This window comes from Hypanus sabinus, chromosome 16, assembly GCF_030144855.1.
Source record: "Hypanus sabinus isolate sHypSab1 chromosome 16, sHypSab1.hap1, whole genome shotgun sequence".
NCBI classification, from domain to species: Eukaryota; Metazoa; Chordata; class Chondrichthyes; order Myliobatiformes; family Dasyatidae; genus Hypanus; species Hypanus sabinus.
In genome coordinates this window covers 47,556,568-47,582,952 of record NC_082721.1, presented here as the reverse complement: position 1 = coordinate 47,582,952, position 26,385 = coordinate 47,556,568, and the positions used below count along the sequence as shown (strand labels likewise).

General features: G+C 44.3%; 1 protein-coding gene across 2 annotated transcripts in view; it reads right to left on the bottom strand.

Annotated features, from left to right (window-relative positions):
- The window catches only part of palm1a (paralemmin 1a), a 379,936-nt gene that overhangs the window by 312,509 nt on the left and 41,042 nt on the right, over positions 1-26,385 (bottom strand). Inside the window, exon 1 of one of the 2 annotated variants that reach the window (XM_059991690.1) lies at positions 8,708-8,936. The exons of the other annotated variant lie outside the window; for it this stretch is intronic. The gene's annotated coding sequence lies outside the window, so the exon portion shown is untranslated. Of the gene's footprint in view, positions 1-8,707; positions 8,937-26,385 lie in introns of those variants that run through there. 2 annotated transcript variants of the gene reach the window in all.

The following is a 26,385-nucleotide window of genomic DNA, read 5'->3' as shown; positions in this document are numbered from 1 at the left end:
AGTTTCATCAGACCATAGAACCTTCTTCCAGCTGACTTCAAAGTGTCCTACATGCCTTCTGGCAAACTGTAGTTTTGATTTCCTGTGAGTTTTTTCAATGTTACTTTTCTCTTTGCCACTCACCCATAAAGCTGCGACTGGTGAAGCACCCGGGCAACAGTTGTTGTATGCGCAGTTTCTCACATCTCAGCCACTGAAGCTTATAAATCCTCCAGAGTTGTCAAAGGTCTCTTGGTGGCCTCCCTCACTAGTCCTCTTCTTGCACGGTCACTCAGTTTTTGAGGATGGCCTGTTCTAGGTATATTTACAGCTGTGCTATATTCTTTCTATTTCTTTACTTAACTGTACTCCAAGGGATATTCAGTGACTTGCAAATATTCTTGTATCAATCTCCTGACTTGTGCTTTTCAGTAACCTTTTTGCAGAGTTGCTTGGAGTGTTTTGTTGTCTTCATGGTGTAGTTTTTGCCAGGATACTGACTCACCAGCAGTTGGACCTTCCGGATACAGGAGTATTTTTACTACGATCAATTGAAACATCTTGACAGCACACAGGTCTCCAAAAACAGATTTCTATTTAAATAATTATGTAACTTTTAAAACCAATTGGCTGCACCAGTGATCTCATATTAAAGGGGGAATCAATTCTTTTGTGTTTTATATTTGTAATTAATTTAGATCACTTTGTAGAAATCTGTTTTCACTTTGACACTAAAAAGTCTTTTTCTGTCGATCAGTATATAAAAAAACAAATTAAATCCACCGTGATTCAATGTTGTAAAACAATAAAATATGAAAACTTCCAAGGGAGGCGAATACTTTTTATAGACACTTTTTAACAGTTGAATGACAATTAAACTGAACTTGAACTTGAAATTTTCTGAGAATCTCTGCTTCTACCACCCGCTCAGGCAGTGCATTCCAGAATCCAACCTCTGGATGAAAAAGATCCTTCGTCTCTAAATCTCTTTTCCCTTCACCTAAGCCTATGCCCTGTGGCCTTAGACACCTCAACAATGAGAATTTTTCCCATTAACTACCATATTTTCTGCACCTCTATCAATTCCTCCCTCAGCCTCCTCCGTTCCAAAGCAAACCCAGCCCGCAGTCTCTCCTCATAACTGAAACATCCTATTCAGGTAACACACCGGTGAGTCCTTTGCATCTTCTCCAGTGAAATTGTGTTCTTCCAGTTGTGTGCTAGTCAAAATTGTAGACAATATTCCAGCTTCAACTTGGACATTCTTGCTTCTTTTCACTTTCGTAAAGCAGCAGATATAAACGCCTCAAAGTAAGTGCGACCAGGCCCAAGGACAGCTTCTATCCCATTGTAATAAAACTATTAAATAGCTTCTGAGTATAAGGTGGACCCTTGACCTCAGAATCTATGTTATGATCTTACACATTACTTACCCATACTGCACTTCCTCTGTAGCTGTTACACTTTATTCTGCACTGTTACTGCTTTCCCTTGTTCTACCTCAAAGCACTGTGCAATGATGTGATCTGTATGAGCGGAAAGCCACTGCTATGACAATAATAAACCAATACTAATACCAATAGGAGTTGTTTTAAGACTCCTCTATCTTATCATTTAGCACCAGTTAATGAAGGCAAATCTGTGCCATTTCTTTATCACTCTGCTCCCTCTGCCATCTTCAATCACTTTTTAATCCCTGTAGGCCCCTATCAATCATATCCTTCCATTCCACAGTCTACCTCACACATACTTCTGAGGGTAAAGCACTAGCAGGAGGTTATCTCTCAGTATCTATCCCTCTCTTCAGCTCAGCACAGCTTTGGAGGGATTTGAACCTGCTTCCGCACCATTTCCCCAGAGCCTTGCAAGCCCCTGCCTTCAGATACTTACCCAGATCCCTTTAAATGATCTGGCTATATCTGACTCCACTCCTGTCCTGGACGCACAATCTGAACCATAAGGACTTGTTGCATTGAAGAAATCTGTTAATGAAATCTAAAGTCTGGCCAATAACTGCTCAGTATAAAATATCTGTGTTTACACAAAGCTGACCCACTTTAAGCTGATCACTGAGCTAATCCACAAACTTTGTCCCTGGCAAAGCCTTGTTTATGAGTTCCTGGCTTTCTGTGCAGACCAGATGTCAGGAAGCTCAGCGACATTGAGTGCAATTGCTATACTTTATTTACAAAAAAAAACCTAGCAACAAGACATCTATAGTGGGAAAAAAGGCTAAATTCTTCCTTTTGCTGACCTATACAAACCCTGCACCACATGTATGCAATCAATTTAAATCCTCACCCACACATTTAAATACTCTATTCAACTCCTCACATTGTCTTCATTAGAGACTGGAAACTGGAGAGGCCATTTGACCACTGGATTAAGTCTGCATTGGAAATGGTAGGTACCAGAGAAATTGGGATGTGGCCCTCATTTCAATTATTCTGGAATATTGACCATTGATTTCTGTTTGAAGTAAGTCATCAAGGGGTGAGGCATCAGAAAAGAGATGGTGTGGTAATTGGGAGAAAGGGCAGAATGATAGATGGGAGCTTCCATCAGATAAGGCCAGAGCAACCTTTAGCAAGCAATCTGACAGCGTGTTAAATCCAGGCTTTGTCTGGTGTCCCAACAGTAGCACCAATCAGATGCCACATTTTTGATAAATGATAGGGAGTTCTCATAAAACTGTAAGTCATAGTAGCAGTATTAGACCATTTGGCCCATCATTGTTGTGCTGCCATTCGATCACAGCTGATTTTTTTCACCTTCTTACCAATCAGGAACCTAACAATCTCTTCATTAAGTATACCTAATGACTTGATTTCCTGAGCACATTGTGGCAAGGATTTTCATAGGTTCATCACCTCTCTGGCTGAATAAATTCCCTGATGACCCAGAATATTCATCAGCCAAGACTCATTACAATAGTTTATTGAACCATTCCTGTGGGATCATGCTTTGCAAATTGATTGTCACATTTTACAAATAAAATCTTCACTTTAAAAGTATATCTTGGCTGCAAAGAATTTTGGGGCACTTTGAAGGCAGTTGCTGGAAATCTGAAATTAAAACAGAAAGTGCGGGAGACATTCAGAAGGTCGGGAGGCATTTGTGGAGAGAACTGTGACTGTATCAAGTGGAAGACTCTTCATCAATTGGTCATGTTACAACTGTTTCTCTTCTCACAGATGCTGCCTGACTTGAGAGGTGTTTCTAGCATTTTCTGGTTTTATTCTGAAACATCCTGAAGCTGAAAAAAACCCTCATGAATCAATGAATCAATCAATAATAGGCGGATGAAAAGTAAATACGTAAGTAATAGCCCTCTCTTTGAGCTTGCTTGCTATGTTCAGTGAAGACCAAACCTTTTAAATTGGGGACAAAATGAAAGGAAAAGCTAATGACTGCAGGAACAGGAGGAAATAAGATTATGCTTTTGCATCAAACCCATCCTGTTTTGCTTCTCAACGGTGGCAGCCATTACTGCATTAACATTTTGCTGAAGCATTTAGTGCTTTCGTATGGGAAGACTTGATTGGAAAGTTATGATGGAAATAAAGAAATAGCAGTGAAGCTTAAGAAATATGTAGTGCCTGTCTTCATGGAAGAAAGACTGACCAGGAATACCAGTGAGCTAGGTGTTGGGTGAAAACGAAGGAATTTAGAATCAGTAATAAACAGTATTGGAGAAGTTGGTGAACTTGAATGATGATAAATCCCAAAGCCTCTGTGTTTTCAATGAGGTTGCTTTGAAGATGGTAGCTGCTCTGCATATTATCCTCCAAAGCTGCCTAGGTTCTGGAATGAATCCTACAGATGATTGGGGAAATAAATGTGACCCCAATTTGGGGAAGAAGGGAGAATATACTATAACTGGCGAGTCTCCTCAACATCTTCTCCAGTGCAATCACACACTTCCAAAAGAGTGGTGACAAGAATTCTACACAATGCTCCAACTGTGCCCCGAAGTCTTTTAAAATTGTCTCATAATATCCTTGCTGTTATGCTCTAATAAATACAAATATCGCTTGTACATTCTGTACCAACTTAACCCTCTGTACTGTTGTTGAGGATGTGTACAGCAAGGCCTCCTTATTTCTCACTACTTCCTAGTGCACTCTACCTTGTGTATCACCAAATACTCATCCTCTCAAAACACTCTTCATATTTTTCAGCATAAGCTCCACCTGTCATTTTTCTGCCCATCGGATGACCCTCCTCACTCTCAACCACATCATCTGTATGCTTACAGATTGTACCACCTACATCCACTTCCAAATTACTAGTACGTGTAAAAAAAGAACAAGGTCTGAACTCTGTTGGGCTTCCAATCATAAAATCACCCAAACCAATTTTATTTTCAATGTTCCACCCTACCCTGGATGGAATGGTCCTCATCTTTCAGCCCAGTCTCCTGCATGGGATGTCGTCAAAGGTCGTACAAAAGTCTATCTAGACAACATCAACCACGTCACCTCATCGACAAAGTCACCTTCCCAAAATATTCAATCAAATTAATCAGACAAGATCTCTCCTTAACAAAGTCTGTCTTTCCAAGTTCAGATTAATCCTGTCTCTCAACAATTTTTTTTAATATTTTTCCTGCCACTGGACATAGGCTCCTAAGCCAAGGGTCAAGGTCTCAAAATAAGGGATTGGACATTTAATCATGAAATTAAGGGATATTAAGGGACTCAGAGGGACTGCAAATGCTATAATCTGGTTTTACGAAACAAACTCAACAGGGTAGGCAACATTTGTAAAGGGAAGCTGGCAGTCAATGTTTTCTGGACAAAAGTCAAGAGAATTGGGACTAGTACGGGAAAATAGTGCTGAGAAAGAAGTTCAGCCATGGTCTTCATAACTGGTAGAGCAGAGCCAGATAGCCTATTTTTGCTCTTGATTTTTCTGTTCTTAATATATTGAATCATATGCTGGAAAGCAATTAGCTACTTAGCACTGTGGTTAACTGGCCATAAAACTGGTTTGTGGGTTGAAGGAATTGGCTGAATGTCTTCCAGAAGGAATTAAAAGTTAGTTGGAGAAGAATATCAGTGTGAGTTGAATAATTGCTTTTACTTGATCTACAGAGGAATCAAGGAGTGGGTTTTTCCACAGTGCCTGCAGTGTTGATAGTTTAATAAACATACACCTCCACTACTGACATCCTTCTTCAGGTCACATTTCTGCAATAACAGCGTTCTACCACTCCAGCAGCAAGTTTCAGTGGTGAACTGTCTCCCATGAGTTGGAATGTTGTTGGTCAGGAACACATAAATCCTGAAATGGGCACATGGCGAGATACCCCTCTGCCAGCATCACTGAAACGGATTAGTTGGTCATTATCACATGGCTGTGTGTGGAAGCTTGCTGTGCACACGCTGCCTGCCTCTATAACAGTGAATCTACTTCAAAATATAATGCTGCACTGATGTGTCTTAAGGCTAGAGAAGGCTTCCTGAAAGTGACCAACCTTGTAGGTAGGGTAGTAAAGAAGGTATATGGCATGATTGTGATCGCTGTTCAATGCCAGGAAGTCGTGTTGCAGCTTTGGTGAGAGCATGTTTAGAGCATTGTGTACAGTTCCAGTTGACCCATTACAGGAAGAAGGTAGAGTCTTTGGAAAGGGCATAGAAGAGGTTCAGCAGGATATTCCCTGGAATAGAGAGTATGTGCCATCAGGAAAGGTTGGACAAATTTGGGTTGTTCTCTTTGAAGCATCAGAGGCTGCGGAGAGCCTGGATATTTGCTTATAAAATTATATGAGGCATAGATAGGGTAAGCAATCGAGATGGAAAGAACCAGAGGACATGCTTAAGTGCCAGAGAATATGCATTTATGGTGAAGGGGGCAACTTTAACACAGATGCGCAGGGTGTGCTTTTTATACAGAGTATGGTGAGTGCCTAAAATAGGCTGCCAGCAGAGGTGTTTTAAAAAGCTTTTAGTTAGGATTCAAGATTGGTTAATGTCACTTCCAGTACACAAGTGTAAAGGAGAACTAATTGTTACTCCAGATCCGATGCAGCACAAAAAAGTAAGATAAAGAACAGAATAATAATTTAAAAAAAACAATACATTTAAATACCTGATAGATTGATTGTCTGTCCATAAGGTTGGATCGTGTACAGGAGTGTCTGACTGACAGGGAATGATAAAGTAGTGGTGGGAGGGTGGTTTGGAGGGTTAAATTAGTGGGTGGAGATTTTGATCAGCAGTACTGCTGGGGAGAGTAACTCTTCTTGAGTTTGGTGGTCCTGGGGTGGATGCTACAAAGCCTCCTCCCTGAAGGCAGTGGATGGGATATTTCATGATATTACTGGCTGTTTTCCAGCACTTTTCTGTATACGTGTCCTAGATGGTGGGTAGGCTGGTGCCGGTGATGCACTGGATAGCTCTGTCCACCCGCTGTAGAGCCTTCCTGTCTGCCACAGTAATAAAGTCAATTCAATTCAAATTCAGTTGAGTGCAGTTTCCAGACCACGCAGTAACGCAGCCTGTCAGGATGCTCTTTACTGTGCAGATGTAGAATGACATGAGTAGCGATGTGCATAGTCCAGCTCTCATCAGACTCCTCAGAAAGTAGAAGCCTTGGTGAATTTTCCTGATTGTGTGGAATATGTTCAGGGGCCACAAGAGGTTGTGCAAAATGTGCACTCCAGGAGTTTGCCGTTTCCACTGCTGTGCTGCCGATGGAAAGAGGGATGTGAGTGTTGTGAGTTCTCTTGAGGTCAATAACCATCTCCTTTGTCCTGTTGACACTGAGGATGAGGTTATTTGCCTCAGACTCTTTCACTTCCTCTCTGAAGGCCATCTCATCATCATTGGCGATGAGCTCCACCACAGTTGTGTCATCAGTGAACTTGACAATGTGATTACTCGGGTGTTTGGCCGTGCAGTCATGTGTGAGCAGGGTGTACAGCAATGGGCTTAGCACACAGCCCTGGGGGGCACCCGCGTTGAGGGCGATGGGGAGGGAGGAGCAGTTGTCTGTTGGTTAGGAAGTCCATTGCCCAGTTGCACAGTGGTGTATTTAGACTGGGGAGTAGGAGCACATAAATACATGAATGTGTAGAGAATAGAAAGATATGGATCATAAGACATAGGAGCAGAATTAAGCCATTCAGCCCTTCGAGTCTGCTCCGCCATTCCATCACAGCCAATCCAGGATCCCACTCAACCCCATACACCTGCTTACTTGCCATATCCTTTGATGCCCTGACCAATCAGGAAACTATCAACTTCTGCCTTAAATATACCCACAGGCTTGGCCTCCATTGCAGTCTGTGGCAGAGCATTCCACAGATTCACTACACTCTGGCTAAAAAAAATTCCTTCTTCCCTCTGTTCTAAAAGGTCGCCCCTCAATTTTGAGGCTGTGCCCTCTAGTTCTGGATGACCCCACCACTGGAAATATCCTCTCCACCTCCACCCTATCCAGTCCATTCAATATACGGATTTAATGAGGTCCCCCTGCATTCTTGTTAATTTCAGTGAATACAGGCCTAAAGCTGCCAAATGCTCCTCATATGTTAACCCCTTCATTCCCGGAATCATCCTCATGAACCTCTTCTGGATGTGACAACATATCCTTTCTGAGATATGGATCATGTGAAGGGTGAAGAGATGAATTTGTCATTGTTTTGGCACAGGCATCATTGGCTGTTCCTGTGCCGTGCTGTTCTACTTTCTAGGAATTGAGTTGAAAGTTAGGGGGCAAAAGTTTAAGGGTAACACAAGAGGGAATTTCTTTACTCAGAGAGCGGTAGCTGTGTGGAATGAGCTTCCTGTAGAAGTGGTAGAGACAGGCTCGGTATTGTCATTTAAGTAAAATTGGATAGGTATATGGACAGGAAAGGAATGGAGGGTTATGGGCTGAGTGCCGGTCAGTGGGACTAGGTGTGAGTAAGCGTTCAGCACAGACTAGAAGGGCCAAGATGGACTGTTTCCGTGCTGTAGTTGTTATATGGTTATATAAATGCTGTTTCTACTGGCTCGGGTACGGGTTTACCTGCACGGGTATAGGGGATGGATTAAGTACACCCACTTGCACAGACCTAGGCATGGATTTCAAACAGCTAGAGTCAGTGACAATAAACCAGATTCTGATTCCAGGAGATTCAATCCCAACTCACCCAGTGGCAATCTAAGGGGATCAGATGAGCCACTTGGTCTGAGTTCTGTTGCAACCCATTGTATGCAAGTCAGTTACCCGGTCTTTCTGCTCTCCCACTAGAGAGTTAGGCTAAAGTTATCCCACATGTCCCTCAGCTAGAAACTGCTCACCCACATACACACATAATGCACTGTCCACAGTAAAAGTTCTCTCACTGAGTTCCAGCTCATTTTGGCTTCAGTTTTCCGGCTTGGTCAAGATTATTTACATGGGAACTGATTCCAAAGGTTCAACTCCAGTCTCTCTGCATTAATGCGGGCCACGGTTATGTAAATTCTCAAAACAGGCCCCAAGTGATTATTGTTCAGTTAAAGTAAATGCTCATGGTTTGAAAGCCAAACTCTAAGGCATCAAAATTGCATTAAACTGGATCCATGACTGAGAAATGAGGTGCATGATTTGTCAAATTGTACACATGGTACTACAAATTGTAATTAATCTGTTTACATGAACCCTCAGTAAGACAATTTCACTGGCCAGTTTGGGAGGTTTTTTTATGCCTCAGAATACAACAGTCAAGGACAAAATGAAGCAATTCAAACCTTACCTTTAAGACCTAAAAGCCCACAGTAACGCAGCAGTGAGAGAAGTCTGCACTTCTTGAAACTCCATGACTATCCTGGCATTTTGCCTCTTTGCTCTGCTGCTAAAGTTCACTAGCTCAAACCTGCTGAGCCAGAATTCACTGAAAATCAGTTTGACTGGGCAAAGTTGAAAAAATTTAAACTAGTTTGGATCTATCCAGGTCAGTTCACGAAGTAATATCAGCAGCAGACATAAGTTCAGGTGATACAGAAGGGTGATTGATAAGTTTGTGGCCTACGGTAGAAGAGATGAACAGTTCTCGGTACATGCACATGCAGGTCAACTATTTGAGTGATTATGCAGAAAGTTTGAAGTTAATAACTCATCTCCTTCTACCTTAGGCCACGAACGCCTCTGCTGTGGACACTTTCTGAAGGTCCAAGATCCGTATGTTCCACGACCGCTGGACTAAGTGTGTAAATATAGGAGGGGACTATGTTGAAAAATAAATGTGCTAGGTTTTCTAAAATTGACTCCTTCTATCATAGGCCACGGACTTATCAATCACCGCTCGTATGAGGTGGTGTACCCTTGCAAAGTGAGAGTAGCTTCTGCCCTGTATCAAGTTGGAAATGCTGCTGTAAGTTCTACTTTGTGTTACATGGCCATGTAACAGTGGGTCAGCTGGCATTAGAGCCAAACCCATCACTCTTTCTCATCACAGGAAGCAGTCAGGAGCTGAGCAATGCCCAAAACTCAGACCCACAGATTTTCCAGTACATGAAAGTTCTTCCAAATCATCAAATGATTTGTGGTCAGTATATTAATAAGCAATGTGAGGCATCCACCAAGAGCAAAGAGCGCCTTCTTTCTGAAGAACTACCATTGTTTATTGTACTCCGTTAATCAACTGCTTTGTATTGAGCTGCCTGATGACCCTGGTGCAGCCTTGCCCTCCTGGCTTTAACTTGGCCTCTAATGAACTAAAAGTGACACTGTTGAGTACGATCATCAACTCAATTATACACAAGTACTATGTTTTGAAGTATATGAAAGACTTCTTTTCTTTGGCAAATTGCTGAGCTTTAATTCAAGTATGATCTGATGATACTTTAGATAATTTTGGATGTTGTAAACACCAGCATGTCTCCCTCGAGCAAACCAGATACTGAAACAGAGGAGATACTGAATAACATCTGATAGGAAGTGGACCCAGCGTGCACAAGAAGTTAATTCTGATAAGGCAAACAGTTATTTCCATCAGGATGGGATTAACTAAGGACACAATCAAGGAGCCCTGATAAGTTGAAGTCAAATGGCAGAAAGTGACAGCTCTTCAGTGGTGGCAGTCATACCTCATCCAAAGGAAGATGGTTGTGGTCACTAGAAGTCAATCAACCCAAGGCCAGGACAGGGGTTCCTCAGGACTGTGTCCTGGGCCCAACCAGCCTCATCAACGTCCATCCTTTCATCACGAGTGGAGATGTTTGCTGATGACCACACAATGTTTAGTTATACAGACAACTCTTCAGCAGAGGAAGTTTTCTGTGTTTCAAACAGGCAGACCAAGGCAACATTCAGGCATGGGTCGCTGAGTGGCAAGTTACATCAGTGCCAGGCAATGACCATTTCCAATCGGACGGAGTAAGGAAGTCCACCTTCACATTGATTGGCACTAGCGTTGCCAGGTCCCCCTCTCCCGCTATCATATGCTGGGGGTCACCCCACTGACCAGTTTTATAAACACTTGGACTGTCAGGGCAGGTCAGAAAGCGGGCATCCTGAGGCAAATGATTATGTCTATAAGACATAGGAGCAGAATTAGGCCATTCTGACCATCAAAACTGCTCCACCATTCCATCATGGCTGATTTATTATCTCTCTCAGCCCCAATCATTCTCCTGCTTTCTCCCAGTAACCTCTGATACCCTTACTAATAAAGAACCTAACAATGTCCATCTTAAATATACCCAGTGACTTGGCCCCCATAGCCCTCTGTGGTGACATGGTGATGAACTACAGTGTCTGTCTATCATAAAGCCTTTAGTATCTGAAAGGTACTAAAACTTCTGACTTGCCTATATATAGCTCCAACTCATAACAGGTGCAACATCATCCAGGACAAAGCATGGTCCCTATTCTGACAGCCTTCATTCCTTCACATATCTTCATTCTGCTATGTCAAGCTCCCAGTGCCTGAGGTATGTATCATCATCCAATTACTGTGCAATGAAGAGGTGGAAATTCATTGGGTTGAGCAGCTTCCTTCTGGTGCTGTGATTTGGTAACGGCAACAACTCTTCCCAAGCCTTTCGCCTCAGACAGCAGAGATGACAGAGGCAGCAGCACCTACAGGGACCACCCAATGTCCCACAGGTCACCCTGACTTTGTAATAGATTACCCGTCGGGCAGCGTCGCCGGGAGTAAATCCTGGAATTCCACGGGTCACCCTGACTTTGTAATAGATTACCCGTCGGGCAGGGTCACCGGGAGTAAATCCTGGAATTCCACGGGACACCCTGCCTTTGTAACAGATTACCCGTCGGGCAGCGTCGCCGGGAGTAAATCCTGGAATTCCACAGGTCACCCTGACTTTGTAACAGATTACCCGTCGGGCAGGGTCACCGGGAGTAAATCCTGGAATTCCACGGGTCACCCTGACTTTGTAATAGATTACCCGTCGGGCAGGGTCACCGGGAGTAAATCCTGGAAGTCCATGGGTCACCCTGACTTTGTAATAGATTACCCGTCGGGCAGGGTCACCGGGAGTAAATCCTGGAATTCCACGGGACACCCTGACTTTGTAATAGATTACCCGTCGGTCAGCGTCACCGGGAGTAAATCCTGGAAGTCCATGGGTCACCCTGACTTTGTAATAGATTACCCGTCGGGCAGGGTCACCGGGAGTAAATCCTGGAATTCCACGGGACACCCTGACTTTGTAATAGATTACCCGTCGGGCTGGGTCACCGGGAGTAAATCCTGGAAGTCCACGGGTCACCCTGACTTTGTAATAGATTACCCGTCGGGCAGGGTCACCGGGAGTAAATCCTGGAATTCCATGGTACACCCTGCCTTTGTAACAGATTACCCATCGGGCAGGGTCACCGGGAGTAAATCCTGGAATTCCACGGGTCACCCTGACTTTGTAACAGATTACCCGTCGGGCAGGGTCAGCGGGAGTAAATCCTGGAAGTCCACGGGTCACCCTGACTTTGTAACAGATTACCCGTCGGGCAGGGTCAGCGGGAGTAAATCCTGGAATTCCACGGGTCACCCTGACTTTGTAACAGATTACCCGTCGGGCAGGGTCACCGGGAGTAAATCCTGGAAGTCCACGGGTCACCCTGCCTTTGTAATAGATTACCCGTCGGGCAGGGTCACCGGGAGTAAATCCTGGAATTCCACGGGACACCCTGCCTTTGTAATAGATTACCCGTCGGTCAGCGTCACCGGGAGTAAATCCTGGAATTCCACAGGTCACCCTGACTTTGTAATAGATTACCCGTCGGGCAGGGTCACCGGGAGTAAATCCTGGAATTCCACGGGACACCCTGACTTTGTAATAGATTACCCGTCGGTCAGCGTCACCGGGAGTAAATCCTGGAATTCCACAGGTCACCCTGACTTTGTAATAGATTACCCGTCGGTCAGCGTCACCGGGAGTAAATCCTGGAATTCCACAGGTCACCCTGACTTTGTAATAGATTACCCGTCGGGCAGCGTCACCGGGAGTAAATCCTGGAATTCCACAGGTCACCCTGCCTTTGTAATAGATTACCCGTCGGGCAGGGTCACCGGGAGTAAATCCTGGAATTCCACAGGTCACCCTGACTTTGTAATAGATTACCCCTCGGTCAGCGTCACTGGGAGTAAATCCTGGAATTCCACAGGTCACCCTGACTTTGTAATAGATTACCCGTCGGGCAGGGTCACCGGGAGTAAATCCTGGAATTCCACAGGTCACCCTGACTTTGTAATAGATTACCCGTCGGGCAGCGTCACCGGGAGTAAATCCTGGCATTCCACAGGTCACCCTGACTTTGTAATAGATTACCCGTCGGTCAGCGTCACCGGGAGTAAATCCTGGAATTCCACAGGTCACCCTGCCTTTGTAATAGATTACCCGTCGGGCAGGGTCACCGGGAGTAAATCCTGGCATTCCACAGGTCACCCTGACTTTGTAATAGATTACCCGTCGGGCAGCGTCGCCGGGAGTAAATCCTGGAATTCCACGGGACACCCTGACTTTGTAATAGATTACCCGTCGGGCAGGGTCACCGGGAGTAAATCCTGGCATTCCACAGGTCACCCTGACTTGTGAAAGACTGCACCCAACAGGACAGACAAACAACCACTGTGCAAACGACATCAAACTGTGCAAGTAGAAAATAAAAATAAAAATTATAGTAAATAAATAAGTAATAAATATTAAGAACATGAGATGAAGAGTCTTTGAAAGTGAGTGAAGTTGAGTGAAGTTATATCCCCACTGATTCAAGAGCCTGATATTTGAGGGTTAATAACTGTTCCTGAGCCTGGGGGTGTGAGTCCTGAAGCTCCTGTACCTTCTTCCTGATGGCAGCGACAAGAAGAGAGCATGGCCTGGGTAGTAGGAAGTAGCACTTATGTTTATGGGAGTTTGCTGTGCAAATATCGTCACCCACAATTTCTGCAACACAGCTTCAAAGACTCTCTTTTTTCTCTTTCGGGTATGAGCATACATGCTTTTGTCAAGTTGAAAAGGAACTGAACTTAAGTGTCTCTTCTCAAAGCTGAGCACTGTTATACAATAGCTCTGAGATTGAAACCCAGACATTTACCACCCAGCACTGCTGAAAGTGAAATGCAGACAAATTCCTGCCTTCATAATGTTGGGTTTTCCAACTTGCTGGAGAAACCTTGTTGTGGTTGGCTGTCAGTGACTAGTGGTGTTCCTCAGGGCTCAGTATCGGGACCGCTACTTTTCACATTGTTTGTCAGTGATTTGGATGATGGAATTGAGGGCTTTGTGGCAAAGATTGCAGATGATATGAAGATAGGTGGAGGGGCGGGTAGTGGGAGCAAACAATGCACTTGCAGCAGAACTTCGAAGAATGGGCAAAATAGTAGAAATGGAATACAGTGTTAGGAAATGTACAACGCATTTTGGTAAAAGAAACAATATTAAAGGTACATTTAAGGCAGAAATTGATCATTTCCTTATCAGTCAGGGTATCAAAGGATATGGTGAGGTCAGGTGTATGGAGTTGAGTCGAATCCAGGATCAGGTAATATGCATTACCCCCACAGAGAAAAGGAGGAACAACTAGATGTAGGTTCAGCCAAAAATCCCTTAATTTGTTACTTTATCATGTTAGAACTGATGGTTAAACAGATTTAATACAATCACAACTTTTTCCACCATGAACAGTGCATTTCTGCAGAATCAGGTGATGGTCCACTTGCATGTAGAATTTTTGAACCAGGTGCATATGTGGGAATACTGTGGGTGAAATCCTCTGCCAGGAGATCTTACCAGACTGGCTGATGTATATAAACGTATATCAAACCATGAGTGGAGTAAGTAGGGTAGACTTTTTCCTGGGGTTGGTGACATACTAGAGGGCATAGATTGAAGTTGAGAGGGGGAAAATTTAAAGGAGATTTACAAGGTAAGTTTTTTACATTAAGAGTGGTATGTGCTGCCAGGGGCAGTGGTGGAAGCAACACTTAAGAGTCATTTAGGCAAGATTCAAGATTTAAGATTCAAGTTTACTTGTCACATGTATAGTACATCGAAATATACAGTGAAATGCATCATTTGTATTAACAACCAGTAAACCCAAGGGTGTGCTGGGGGCAGCCCACAGGTGTCCCCACACATTCCAGTGTCAACACAGCATGCCCACAATGCTTAGCAGAACAACAAAGAATACAAGAAGCAGCTCCACAAGGAAAGCAGAAATAAGCCCCATTCCTCCCTCCCACCCACACACAAATATGGCCCTTTAACCCCAGGACAAGCCTGCAGCTGCAGCCTCCAGCAGACACAGATTTGGGCCCACAGACATGGGGCTTCCACCTCCCCAGTGGACTTACAGAGATTCTTAGGTTTGGCCTCAGCTTCTGTACTTCTGATTTGACTCTCAAGCCTTGACCCTAGCCCATCCTTGGATGGGATCCTGAAAACTAGGCTTCACATTCCATTTTCACTAATTCATGAACCCACGGAGTCATCGTACTCATTCCTCCTGCCCACTTGGAACTCCAACTCCGCTTGACTTGGACAACTCTTGTTTACTTTCTGTCGGTTCAATATCCAACCACTGATGTTGCATGTCTGCATTTTCAGGTTTTTAAATGAGTAGAATCTTAGACTGCAACCTGGCCTCTAATTACCCCACAACTCTCCCTAAACGACATTCTGACCTCTAACCACCCTCTCTGTCCCTAGAACTATTTTGCGAACTGAAAAAAATAATTTCAAAAATTAAACATTAAAAAATAATTAAAATACAGGCAAAGAATAGGGATACAGATCATGTGCAAGCAAATGAGATTCGTTCAATTTGTCATCATGGTCAGCACAGACATGGTGGGCAAAGGTCCTGTTCTATTTTCAGTTACTTATTGACGTGGGTGGGACGAGAGGTCAGCTAACTGTTCAGCTTGTTATGTGAGGAAGTGGGTGCACATGCAAGGTCTGAACCTCCACAGAATTTCATCCAAACATCAGCTGCAGCTGAGTGATTAGAGGAGTAATTTCTCATTCTTAGACTGTCCTGCAATGAACTTTGTCGTGGGGGAAGGGGATACCTTCAACTCCTCACTTCTCTGTTGAGTTCTGGTGCTGCCAATCTCCAGCACTGCTCCAGAATCTCTGATCTTCAAGGTCAGTCCACCCTGTTCTGATTAATTCTAGAGAAGAACCACAGGGACATTTCTTTCCTTAGTTGACCACGGATAGAAGTGGTTTATGTATCACAATTTGGAAGGAGTAGAGGGACTCATCTTCTCTCAGCATTAACTGCCTTCTGAACAATCTACAATATTCTGGACAATACAAACACTATGTCAGAATGCTGTTTATTGACTGTGGCTCAGTGTTCAACACCATCATTCCTACAGACCCGATCAAAAAGCTACAGAACTTGGTTCTCTGTACCTCCCTCTACAACTGGATCCTCAGCTTCCTAACTGGAATACCACAATCTGTGCGGATTGGAAGTAACATCCCCACATGGGACACCACGGGGTGCCTGCTTAGCCACGGCTCTACTCTCTCTACACCCATGACTGTGTAGCTAGGCATAACTCAAATGCCACCTATAAATCTGCAAATAATAAACCATTGTTGGGAGAAACTCAGATGGTGACATGAGGGTGTACAGGAGTGAGATATACCAGCTAGTTGAGTGGTGTCATAGCAATAACCTTGCACTGAACATTACTGTAATAAGATCAAAGAGCTGATTGTGGACTTCAGAAAGGATAAGATGAGGGAACACGAATCAGCCTTCATAGAGGGATCAGAAGTGGAGAGAGCGAGCAATTTCAAGTTCCTGGGTGTCAATATCTCTGAGGACCTAACCTGGTCACAGTGTATTGATGCAGCTTTAAAGAAGGCAAGACAGCGACTAAATTTCATTAGCAGTTTGAGGGGATTTGGTTTGTCACCCAAAGCACTTGAAAACTTCTACCATCACCATCTGGTACGGGGGTGGGGGGGGGGGGGGGAGCGCAGAATGAGGACTACTGCACAGGATCAAAGTAAGTTGCAGAAAGTTGTGAAATTAATCAGCTCCATCATGGTTACTAGCCTACTTAGTTTTCCAGACACCTTCAAGGAGCAGTGCCTCAGGAAGGCAGCATCCATTATTAAAGACCCCCACCACGCAGAACGTGCCCTCTTTCCATTGATACAGAAGCCTGAAGGCACACACTCAGTGATTCAGGAACAGCTTCCTCCCCTCTGCCAAATGATTTCTAAATTGATACTAAACCCAAGAACACTTCTACCTCACTACTTTTTTATTAATTTCTGTTTTTGCACTACTTATTTTAACTATTTTATAAACAAATACATAATGACTGTAATTAATTTTTTTCTATATTCATCATGTATTGCATTGTATTGCTACTGCAAAGATAACAAATTTCACAACATATGCCAGTGATATTAAATCTGATTCTGACATTCCTCAGGGAAAAATAATCCTTTTATCTTCCCAAACAATATGGCACCTCACGTGATTCCAGTAGTATGATTATGAAGGTGTGGGTTCCTGTCTAAATTCAATACCGGCTCAATCTGAACAGCTGCTTTTTTTCTATGGGTGAGGAGGTCGGGGATTGTTACTGTCGCTGTTTGTTTTCTACAGCTAAGGGGGTTGAGGACTGTTATTGTCACAGTTTTTCTCCGTGGGTTGGGGTGGGGGATTTTAGAGTCAGCAAGTTTTATTTCTTTTTCATGCTGGAGGTGGGAGTTGATGTCTTTCCATGGTCTCCATGAGTCAGCTTCTATGGTCTTTCTGTATTTCATGTTTATCGGGAGAAGATGAATATCAGAGTGGTATTGTACATGCATACTTTGACAATAAAGTGAACCTTTGTACCTTTGAAAATTGGATTGGTATAATCTGTCGATGTGAGATATGGGACCCAATAAAGGTTTAGGGTAGACAGCATCACAACAGTTAGGCTGGGATTGGAACACATTTTAAAATAGTGTTGAGGGGGAGCCAATACAAGGTTTGTAGGACCCTGGACCACAGAATTGAATAATTGAGATAACAGCAACCTCTCACTCAATGTCAGCAAGACCAAGGAGCAGGTCATTGACTTCAAAAGGAGGAAACTAGAAGTCCATGAGCCAGTCCTCATCGGGGATCTGAGGTGGAGAGGGTCAGCAATTTTAAATTCTGTGGTGTTATCATTTCAGAAGATCTGTCCTGTGCCCAGCATGTAAGTGCAATTATGAAGAAAGCACGGCAGCACCTCCACGTCTTTTGTTTACTTATTATCAAAAAAGAAGAAATTCAAGGTTGTATACTTTGATAATAAATGAACCTTTGAACCTCTGAAGTTTGCAGAGATTCAGCATGATATCTGAAACTTTGACAAACTTCTATAGATGTGTGGTGGAGAGTTTATTGACTGGTTGCATGATAGCCTGGTATGGTGAAAACAATGCCCTTGAATGGAAAATCTTACAAAAAGTTGTGGACATGGCTCAGTTCATCACAGGTAAAGCCCTCCCCATCACTGAGCACATCGACATAATGCACTGTCACAGGAAAGCAGCATCCATCATCAAGGACCCACCACTAGGGCCATCGGAAAAAGGTGTTCGAGCCACAGGACACACACCAGCGGATTCAGGAACAATTACTTTTTATGTTCTTATATAATTATTACCCCTCAACCATCAGGCTCTTGAACCAGTGGGGATGACTTTACCTAACATCCCTCAGCCTCTCTTGTCCTATCACCGAATGCTCCATGGACTCATTTTCAAGGACTTTTTATTTCATGTTTTCGATATTTATGGCTTATTTATTTAATATTATTACTTCTTTATTTTTCTTTGGTATTTGAACAGTTTGTTGCCTTTTGCACGTTGGTTGGTTGTTTGTCTATCCTGCTGGAGTGATCTTTTATGTTTTATGGATTTACTGAGAATGCACACAAGGTAACGAATCACACGATGGCATGTATATACTTCAATAATAAACCTACTTTGAACTTTGAACATGTGTTGTGTTACGCCTGTGGCCCTCTCCTTTTTGAGAATCGCAGGATCGCTATTGATTCGGGTCAGGAGACCCAGGAAATGAGAGAGAGGGACACGCAGATTCCTCAACGTTTGGAATGTGTCCTGGGCCTCTGAGAGACCAAGCCACGGGAAGCGGCCATTGTCTCTTGGAGACGGAATTGTGTATTGGATACTGTACGATTCATCGAAGCCCCCAGGCAATGAAACCGGGGATGGGGGGGGGGGGTTGGTGGAGGGATTGCATCATCCCAACCTGATTGACATCTGAGACCCTGTGAGTCAAGATGAAAGAGGGTCTGGGGAACAGCCCTTCAGACGCACCAGAAGAAATGCTAGAACTCCTGTAACAGCGTAATAGTGAAAGCTGGTGGAAAAGCCCACGTGCGTCCTTTTCCATTTGCCTCGGAATTGGTGGGTCTTGCCACGGAAGAACGGCTTTAGCTAACACAAAGAAGCACTCAGCCCCCACCGACTCTCGAAGAATTGACATCATAAAAGGAATGGGCAAGTTTAACTCTCTCTCTTGACTCCAACCAAAGGCTGCAGCCTGCAGCTTGAATGAACTAAAGTGACTTTTATATTTCCATCGGACAATACATTATCCCCTAGACAACGATAGAGCTATTTCTTATTGATTATTATTATACCCGTGCTTTTAGATTTAGTATTGACGACGTATATTATCTGTATGTTTGCACTGATTTTATTTTTGTGTATTTTTATCAATAAATACTGTTAAAAATAGTACCATCAGACTTCAATGGACCTCTCTATCTTTGCTGGTAAGTGACCCAGTTACAGGGTACATAACAGTTGTGAGGATATTCTAACTCTGAAGAAATCTTCTATCGTAATCACATTTTTTATCAACGGCTGTCAGTGCAGGACAATTCTGAATACCAATAATAAAGCTGCACATGAATTCAGCTGCTGAACTGTCTGTCTCCTTGTCTGAACACATTGAATGGTGTCATTATAAAAATTAATGATGAGGATAAACAAAGAGTAATCTTAGGAGTAGGGATTGCTTGTCCTTTGTACTGTGCCACAAGAGAACATATTTGCTACTTCAGATTCTTTCAGTGTCAGTTAGGCAAGCATTGAATATACGGAATGGATGGGACAAATATTGCCTGCAGTAAGAATCCATCGAATGTATTGGTTCCAGCCAGGCAAGAAGGGAGACACTTGAAGCTAAAGTGATTGAGCAGTTGAGTGGTTGACCCTCCCCCAGTCCTACTGTGTGCAATGCAAGGCTAACAGCCATAACCAGCTTCCTGCTGAAACTGCTGCAGACTTTATCACTGGTTCAGGCAGAACATCTGAACAGTATCGTAGGAAAGGCAGATGAGTTCAGGGCATGGATCAACACGTGGAATTATGATATTGTGGCCATTAGTGAGGCTTGGTTGTAAGATTCTGATTAGCAGTTTGATTGGTTGTACATTGTTTTAAATGTGGCAGAGCTGGAGGGATTAAAGGGAGAGGGGTGGTGTTACTAGTCCGGGAAAACGTCCCAGCAGTTTGCTCAGTCAAGACTGATTGGAGAACTCATCTAGTGCGGCTTTATGGGTGGAACTAAGAAATAAGAAAGGTATGACCACATTAATGGGGCTATATTATAGACCACCAACAGCCTGCACAATTTAGAGGACCAAATCTGTAGAGACGTCATCGCAAGACTGTTGCAAGAAATGTAAGGTTATTATTGCAGGCAATTTTAACTTTCACATATTCACTGGGACTCCAAAAGGAGTACTGTAAAAGGAGTAGGTGGGATCGAATTTGTCAAGTATATTCTGGAAAGTTTCCTTAATCAGTACATGGAATTCCCAATGAGAAAGTGTGTGATAATTGGTCTCTTGTTAGGAATGAGATAAGGGAAGTGACAGAGTTTGTGTCGGGGAATGCTTTGCACCTAGTGGTCAAAATGCCATCAGTTTCAAAGTAAATATGGAAAAAGATAGGTCTGGTCTGTGAATCGAGATTCCAAATTGGAGAAGGGCCAATGTGATGGTATCAGAAAGGATCCGGCGAGTGTGAATTGGGACAGGCTGTTTTCTGGCAAAGGTGTACTTGGTAAGAAGGAGGCCTTCAAAATGAAGTTTTGAGAGTGCAAAGCTTGTACGTCCCTGTCAGAATAAAAGGTAGAGATAACCTGTGTAAGGATCTTGGTTTTCAGGACATATTGAAATAAAAGAGGTGCTTAGCATAAGTTATTGAAAAATATATATCCGGTTCCACAACTGATGTCATAACTTATAACCTATAACTTCCTGCTTTATTATTACAGCCTTTTTTAAACAGTGGAAAAACTTCAGCTGTCTTCCAATCCTCCTGTACTTCACCTGTCGTTAAGGATGATTTAAAAATCGCTTCTACTATTTGGATAGACATGGACTGATTAAGGATAGTTAGCATAGCTTCGTGTGTGGTGGGTTGTGTGTATCCAATCTTACAGAGTTTTTTGAGGAAGTTACCAGGAAAGTTGATGAAGGGAAGGCAGTGGATGTTACTTCCACAGACTTTAGTAAGGCATTTGATGATGAGTTTGGTCAAGAAGGTTCAGTTGCTTGGTATTCAAGATGAGGTAGTAAATTGGATTATACATTGGCTTTGTGGGAGAAGCTAGAGAGTGGTAGTAGGTAGTAGGTCCATAATCCATTGAAAGTAGCGTCACAAGTAGATAGGATCATCAGGAAAGCTTTTGGCACATTGGACTTCATAAATCAAGGTACTGAGTACAGGAAATGGGATGTTTTGTTGAAGATGGCTTGTTATGTTGAAGTTATACAAGACATTGGTGAGGCTTAATTCAGGGTATTGTGTGCAGTTTTGGTCACCTATCTACAGGAAAGACAGATGTAAATAAGGCTGAAAGAGTACAGAAAATATTTACGTTGTTGGGGCTGGAGGATCTGAGTTATAAGGAAAAATTGAATAGCTTAGGGCTTTATTCCTTGGATTGTAGAAGATTTAGGGAAGATTGAGGGGAGAGCTCTACCAAATTATGAGCGTATAAATAGGGCAAATGCAAGCAGGCTATTTTGAAGTCCTCATCAATTATTTGACATGCAGCAGGGTGAGCAGTTCCTCGTTTGGTGATGGCAGCATTCAATATCTCGAATGCCTGATTAACGTCGTCTTTTGGTGATATGTACTCCTTGGAGTTTAGAAGAATGAGGGGGATATTACTGAAACCTACTGAATATTGAAAGGCCTAAATAGAATGGACATGGAGAGTGTGCTTCTGGTAGTGGGAGAGTCTAGGGCCAGAGGGCACAGCCTCAAAATAGAAGAACGTTGCTTTAGAACAGAGATGAGGGAGAATTTCTTTAGCCAGAGAGTGGCGAATCTGTGAATTCACTGCCATATATGGCATTGGGTATATTTAAAGCAGAGATTGATAGGTTCATGATTAGTAAGAGCATCAAAGGTTACAGGCATGAGATTGAGAGAGATAATAAATCAGCCATGATTGAAAGGTGGAGTAGTATAGATGAGCTGAATGGCCTAATTCTGCTCCTTTGTCTTATGTATAGTTTCAACCTGAAACATCAACAATTCCTTCCATCACCCCAACCCCACAGATGCTGCTCAACCCAATGAGTCTTTCCAGCAGATTGTGTACTGTTTCAGTATTATGTGTTTCCTCTGAAATTGCTGACTTCCACACATGGACTGGAATTAATCGAACATGCATCAACCTTAAACATCTTGGCATTAAAGGCAGTTAAGACAATGAAAGGAGAAAGGAAGTGAAGTTACAGCAAACATTGATGTTACTTACTTCACTGCCAGAACACACAACAGAGCTCGTAATCTGTATTTGATGAGGTTGAATATTTCCTGAATATGGTTTCCTCTCCTATCCTCTCCTAACCAACGTGAAAGAGGACATCTCCAAATGAAATATTAACAGCAGCCTGTGGTACTCCAGCACAAGGTAATCTATGTCCTAAACAATGAGTAAGGGAGCTGCCAGTCTTGTCAACGCTGCACCTTTGACTTTAGGTTTTCATCTAGGTGGAAGAGATCCAATGACATGTGTGGTGAGCGTACCTTATTGCCCCAACTTGTAATTGTATTGTTATCAATGCTCTGCAGTGAATGAGTGCACATGAGATAATAGAGTCTCACCTAGAGCTGCATATGGACTTTACTGCTGAATTGTGAATGCAGTTCCTGCTTGAAGCTTTGACATACTGAGTGGTGCTGTAATGATAGCCATTCACAAGATCTTTTTCTTCATCATTTCCCACAGAGAACAATGGTCATAGAACATTACAGCACAGAAACAGGCCTTTTGGCTCTTATTGGCCGTGCTGAACCATTTTTCTGCCTGCACCTGGGCCATATCCCTCCAAACCCCTCTCATCCATATACCTGTCCAAGATTTTCTTAAATGTCAAAAGTGAGCCCACATTCACCAATTCATCTGGCAGCTCATTCCACACTCCCACCACTCTCTGCGTGAAGAAGCCCCCCCCACCAATGTTCCCTTTAAACTTTCCCCCCTTCACCCTTAACCCATGATCTCTGTTTTTTTTCTCCCCTAGCCTCAGTGGAAAAAAGCCTGCTTGCATTCACTCTATCTATACCCATCGTAATTTTATACACCTCTATCAAATCTCCCCTCATTCTCCTACGCTCCAGGGAATAAAGTCCTAACTTATTCAACCTTTCTCTGTAACTCAGAGAAGGTCATGAAGGAAGTGTGTTGTAAAAAGGGAGATGGGGAGGAGTCTCGGAATGAGAGAGTTGATTTGGGGCAAGACTGGGATTGGATGTGGAAATGACTTGGCTGGGGTTTTGATAGGAGATGTCTTTAGGGTGGAACATGGGAGGATACTGGAGCAGGAGATTGTGGAGGTCTTGGTGTGATTTGAAGACAGTGCCAAGGAACTGAGTTGTACAGTGAATGAGCTGATTAAGAATGATAAGCTAAAGGAGAAGATGTGAAAGCCGAGGACATCTTGGACTGTCCAACACATTGCACTCAGATAGGATAATGCCAAATTAGCCTTCACTGTTAGTTTTAATATTTGTAATGGGCGGAGTAAAATTTTGAAGGTATCCTCAGAATGAGCACTGTCCACTCTCTGATGTCATGGTGTGAGGCCTGGATGGGTGTGACTGACACACAATGCCATCGGGATTTAAAACAGAATTCTTTTATGGTTAGACTCTGATATATCCAGCTGTTTGAACATACCACTGGTGTGGCACTTGGCTCACTGATTAGTCCCAGGGTCCAGAGTGTGGGTCATGGTTTGGCCTCTTGGTCTGGTTTGTAGCTGGTGTAACAGTACCAGCTCCCAGTTCCCTCCCTTTAAACTCAATGGGTTCACTGTAAAATTGTAACACTGCCACGTAATATTATTAAAAGTGCTGGGGATTAACAGGAGTAATGTAGATTGGAAAATTTGCTTGCTTGTCACTACCAAAGTCCCAAGGGTGCTGAATTATTAGCATTTTATTGTACTGAGTGTGTGAAATCTTGCAATAACACTTTCAGGCAAGGAATTCTTGAAGCCCGGTTGCTTTATCTTTAACAGAGTGGGATTCTCTTCATTGCAAGGGGCAGAAAGTGACTTCCCCCGAGCTAAGCAGAAACATAGAGAGGAAGCACCTTCACAGGAAGCAGAGAGCCAGGTCAACCAGGGTTAAGCAGCAGATGCCCTGATAGGAAGACTGCTCCTACACTCCCGCTTTAACACTGTGCTAACAACAGCATCAGCTCAATCTCTGGTTTGTCTGTGAGCAGTGGGAGGAGGTGAGAATGTCAGGGTCTGGTCAGGGATATTATGGGATGGATTTAGCCTCCCAGAGCTTCTTGGGGCGAGGTGTTGACTGTGCCTGTAACATGGAAATGTTGATTGTGTTTCATTCGTGCTCCTTGCAGCTTATGCGAAGGGAATGCAGTAAATCGCATGTGGAACCAACGTCTCGCCAGCAAGACATTAACCCTGAACCTCAGAATGCTTTGTAGAGCAGTGTTGGAATCTGGGGCAAAAATTCAACCTCCTGCCAGCCGTTTCAATGGAATTAAACTTCCCAAAAATTGATTTTTCTGCACAGTAGATCTTCTAGGCCAATGCTATTTGCATGGTTAGTGGGCACTCTGAAAAATATTCCACGTGAAGTCCCCACTGCTGCTGGTGACTGTAACAGTCACCGATGTCACAGCATCTGTGTACAATGGGTATTTGAAATGTCCATGTGGACTCAGTGGGACAAAGAACATGTAGGACTGTGACATGTGAATTACACCACTTAGCCCATCAACCTGCTCCCCATTCATCAGGACCATGACTGATCTCACTGATTCTCAGTCTTAAAACAATGTCCAAAGTGTCTGACTCCACTTCCCTTTGAGAAAGTTTATTCCAAATACTCCTGATCATCTGAGAGGAAACATTTCACCTTATCTCTGACCAACGCCAATTCGGATGCTTTTGAAAGATTTAACCGCTGTGGTAAGTTGCACTGGTTTAATACAATCCTGTAGCGGTGTGCTACAAACAGCGCTAAAATTACGACACGGAGTCGGTAACTGCAGTCGAAGGAAAAACTTTATTCGAAAACTTCAGCCTCACTTTTAAGCCTCTGTCAACCGGCCCCCCATGGCGAAGAGGCTCCAAAGCTCTGTGCTCGCAAACCCCCGTAGGCTATCTAATTGTGAGTCGGTTCGCATACGCTAGGAAATGAGCCGCCACATAACCCCCCCCCAGAACCGGCGATACACCCCCCAATGTCCACAGCCTGGGCCAGAACCTGCTTGGGAGGTCGGCCTCTGCGCCGAGGCGCCGGAAACTCGGCCGGTTGCGCCAGGTCCACATGGGCCGGCTTGAGGCGGTCCACCGTGAAAACCTCCTCCTTCCCCCCAACGTCCAGCACGAACGTGGACCCGTTGTTCCGGAGCACCGTAAACGGCCCCTCGTATGGCCGCTGCAGCGGTGGCCGATGCCCGCCCCTTCGTACAAACACAAACTTACAGTTCCGTAGGTCTTTGGGTACGCAGGTCGGGTGCCGCCCATGCTGTGAAGTGGGTATGGGGGCCAGGTTACCGAGCTTCTCGCGAAGTCTGCCCAGGACTGCAGCGGGTTCTTCCTCTTGCCCCCTCGGGGCTGGTAGGAACTCCCCGGGGACGGCCAGGGGCGCGCCGTATACCAACTCGGCCGACGAGGCGTGCAGGTCGTCCTTGGGCGCTGTGCGGATGCCGAGAAGGACCCAGGGAAGCTCGTCCGCCCAGTTGGCTCCTCGCAGGCGGGCCATGAGGGCCGACTTCAGGTGACGGTGGAAACGCTCCACTAGCCCGTTCGACTGTGGGTGGTAGGCAGTGGTGTGGTGCAGCTGAGTCCCCAAAAGGCTGGCCATAGCTGACCACAGGCTGGAGGTGAACTGGGCGCCTCTGTCGGAGGTAATGTGGGCTGGTACACCAAAGCGGGATATCCAGGTGGCGATCAGGGCTCGGGCGCAAGATTCGGAGGTGGTGTCGGTGAGCGGGACCGCCTCTGGCCATCTTGTGAACCGGTCCACGATAGTCAGGAGGTAACGCGCTCCGCGCGACACTGGCAGGGGGCCCACGATATCCACATGAATGTGGTCGAAACGCCGGTGGGCGGGATGGAACTGCTGCGGTGGGGCTTTGGTGTGCCGCTGAACCTTGGCCGTCTGGCAGTGCATGCACGTCCTGGCCCATTCACTGACCTGTTTGCGGAGTCCGTGCCAAACGAACCTGCTGGAAACCATCCGGACAGTTGTCCGGATGGAGGGATGCGCCAAGTTATGAATGGAGTCGAAAACACGTCGCCGCCAGGCTGCGGGGACGACCGGACGGGGCTGGTTGGTGGCGACGTCACAGAGTAGGGTCCTCTCACCTGGGCCCACGGGGAAGTCCTGGAGCTGCAAACCAGAGACTGCAGTCCTGTAACTCGGA